At 53.1% G+C, this 3,384-nt stretch overlaps 1 non-coding gene across 1 annotated transcript; it reads left to right on the top strand.

Annotated features, from left to right (window-relative positions):
• Window positions 1-1,070: 1,070 nt before the first annotated feature.
• LOC101783059 lies at window positions 1,071-3,384 on the top strand. The gene is made up of 2 exons (XR_002676461.1): window positions 1,071-1,505; window positions 2,980-3,384. It is a non-coding gene; the product is annotated as an uncharacterized LOC101783059 (transcript).

Raw genomic sequence — 3,384 nt, 5'->3', positions numbered from 1 at the left:
CCTCAACAACGGAGTCCAGATCAGGCGCGACGGAGTCCGGCAACTCCTGCGGCGTCATCTCGATGTTGTCCAGCGCGACGGAGTCCGGCAACTCCTGCGGCGTCATCTCGATGTTGTCCAGCGCGACGGAGTCCGGCAACTCCTGCGGCGTCATCTCGATGTTGTCCAGCGCGACGGAGTCCGCCAACTCCTGCGGCGTCATCTCGACGTTGTCCAGCTGCAATTCGAGCGAGCGTGGACGCGAGCGATCCACGCCGCGAGCGTACGGCGAGCATGCAGGTGAGCGTGCAACGACCATGCGGCGAGAGTGCGGCGATCGTGCAAGCGAGCGATCCATCCGTGGCGGCGAGGAACGGCGGCGACGTTGTACTGCGACGATGAAGGGAGTGTCACACTGTCGTGCAGCAAGAATGGCAGTGCGACGCAATAATGGGTTGCGAGTGAATGGTCGACGAAGGAAACAAAGCGGCAAACGCGATTAATGCTCGGCGACGCGCGTGATTAGCGAAGGAAGGAAGCCGAGAGGATTCCAGGGGCAAACGCGACCACGTACGGGGTCACGCGGCCACAACGACATGTTTCACGAAAATGCAGTAGAGGCCCACGATGACATGTTTTATGAATACGGAGGGAGTATTAGTGTCAGAGCCAAATGACTTGTCCGCCCATAATTAAATGGTTAATTGATATGGGAGCATGAGTAAGCTCCTCGGTTCTTAGACCCTGCTTGGATCCCTCATCTAAATTTTAGCTGGCTAAATTTAGCCACTTTGGATCCAAACAGGACCCAGCTAAACTTTAGTTGCAGCTAAAATTCTTTAGCTGGTTGGACCTAGCTAAACCAGCTAAAACTAGTAAAAGACCATAGTACCCCTCCACATACCTGGGGAAATCCCCCGTTGTTCCCCTCATGTGCGCCTGCGCGACACCGCCCCTCCCCACGCGCTGTCCCTCCCCTCGCCTTCTCCTCCTCTCCCTTCCTTCCCCTTTTCCTCTTTGCCTCTGAATCCTAGCTCACGCCTCCGCTGTCCGCTCCAAATTCCCAAACCCTAGCAAGCCACCTACGCAAGATGGATGAGCACTGCGAGCTACTCCTCGCATCCCCCAAGGCGGCGGTGGTAGGGAGGATGACGTCGGCGCCATCAAGCACGACTACTTCAACCTCGGCTCCGACGCCGAGTACCCTAGGTGGGCGTCGCTGTCGAAGGAGGATGAGGACGAGGATGAGGAAGAGGTTGAGGGGCTTCTCGCAGCATCGGACAACGCAAGCAGGGTGGAACCGGACCAGGATGATCTTCTCTTCTACGGCCGTGACCGAGCGACGCTGTGGTCGGACTCGTCCTCGGGTGGGGAGAGGCCAAAGGTCGAGGTGACCGAACCGGTGGAGCAAGCTAGGGCGGCGGCGATGGAGGAGGAAGAGGGCCGAGGGCGTGGTGGCGAATGGAGGAGGACCCGTCCAGTGGTGGAAGCTGCCACTAGACGTGCTGCGTGTGTGGACCCTGCAAGTGAGAGGGAGGCGTTGTATAGATAAATCTCTCTTCAACTAGCATTTAGATAGTGGATCCGAACACCCTCATCTAGCTAACTTTAGCTGGCTATAAAAAGTCTTTGAACTTTAGCTGGCTAAAGTTTAGATGGGTGGATCCAAACATGACATTATTCCACTTAGATAGCACATTCACTTTAGGGAAACAGGAACAACCAACCTTGCGTTGCTCAAACGACATGAGACCCTACCAACTTGGTCTAAAAGCCACAACTTCATTCTTTGCCGGATAAATTTTTAGTGTACAATAATATTGTGTTTTCAACTTTTCATATACTAGATTTATATTTAAAACTACTTCAGGTAAGGCTAATCTCATAGTCATGAAAACATAACTACGAGTGTTAACATTCAAAGTGCACTAACCTTTTCTCTTTCCGGTATGCAAATACGCCATTTCGGGCAATGACATGGTCTCCAAATACAATTTTGACCACCATTTTGTATTACGATATTTTTTTATAAAATAAACACATATATGATATTACGAAAGTAGTAGTACTCAAAGCAAGTTTATGCATATGCTTGCATTCTCAAACTGATAAATAATTAAAGGTTACGCATAATCAAAGTTATAAAAGTTTGATCAGATCTTACTCTAAAAAAGTTACTATAGATTAGATCCTTGTCCAAAACAACGAGTACCAAGTCAGGCAAGACCAAACCGCGTCCTACATTTTTCTGGAAAGCATCCTACTCCATGTGTATTTTGGCTCAAATGTATAAGCCCTTGAACAACGTAAAGCCAGGGATCACCATTGTGGAGACTGGAGAAGATGGCCGGCGGCACGGCACCCAGGGCTACAAGACTGCACCGCCAAGATGACCAATGCACAAATGCATGGGGCCGAACGCAAGCGACCAGCTGATTTCTGAGTTTTGACTGTCCAATCTAAATGCAACCTTTGCCATGACTCCTCTCCGGTCTCCGCGTCCGCCCACAAAATTCAATTTTTTTAAGAGAAAATGAAAAGGGCATCCCAACGGTCAGCACACACCGGGCTCGCCTCGGGCTACAAATACCCAGCCTACAACATCGCCGGCGGCAGAAGTCCGGCCTCCGGCGCACCCGTTCTCACGTGCATCGCGACGACGTTCGTGCTCGTAGACCACGATCAGAAGTATATGTAAGTACCCTGAATGCTGAGGTGGAGGATAGAGGAGAGGAGAGAGAGGAGAAGCGGTCTGTAAACTTACAACCCGTTCCCGTTTAGATCTAGGAAAAAAAATTATAAGAGAGACAAGTGAATCTTGTATTAATATTGAAGAAATTTTATAAGAGAGACAAGTAAATCTTGTATTAATATTGAAAAGCCCACTGCTATATGGGTGAACTTACAGTCAGCACACTGCTGTATTATTAGCTTGCTCTCAATCCAGCGATGACGGTGACCGCGACTTCGTCGTCGACCGGCGCCCGCGCCCTCCACTAGCTCCCCTTCGCCGAGGCGGTCTCCACCACGCGCGCCCTGCTGGGCGCGTCGCACGAGGACCTCCGCCTCCGCGCGCACCAGCTGTCGCGCGGGCTGAGCATCGTCTTCTTCCCCTGCGCGGCGGCGGCGGGAGCCTTCGCCGAGCGTGGCAGGGCGTGGTTCCCGGAGGGTGGCCTCTACGTCTGCGCCGACCTCCCCCCGCTCTCGCCGGCGGTACGGGCCGTGCTGCGGGTGCTGATGCAGGTCGTCGTCAAGGAGGCAAGCTACGACGTGTGCGTTTACTTCTACGACACCGTCCGCGACATGTTGTGGCAGCTCGTCGGCGACGCCCGGGACGGCCGTGGCCCCGTGGTGTTCGACCGCGAGAAGTTCGAGGCCGCCTTCGCGCTCGAGGGGGTGGAGTGA

This window comes from Setaria italica, chromosome II (genome assembly GCF_000263155.2).
Source record: "Setaria italica strain Yugu1 chromosome II, Setaria_italica_v2.0, whole genome shotgun sequence".
Taxonomy (NCBI): Eukaryota; Viridiplantae; Streptophyta; class Magnoliopsida; order Poales; family Poaceae; genus Setaria; species Setaria italica.
The sequence above is the reverse complement of the archived record's forward strand: the minus strand, read 5'-3'. Positions and strand labels throughout refer to the sequence as shown.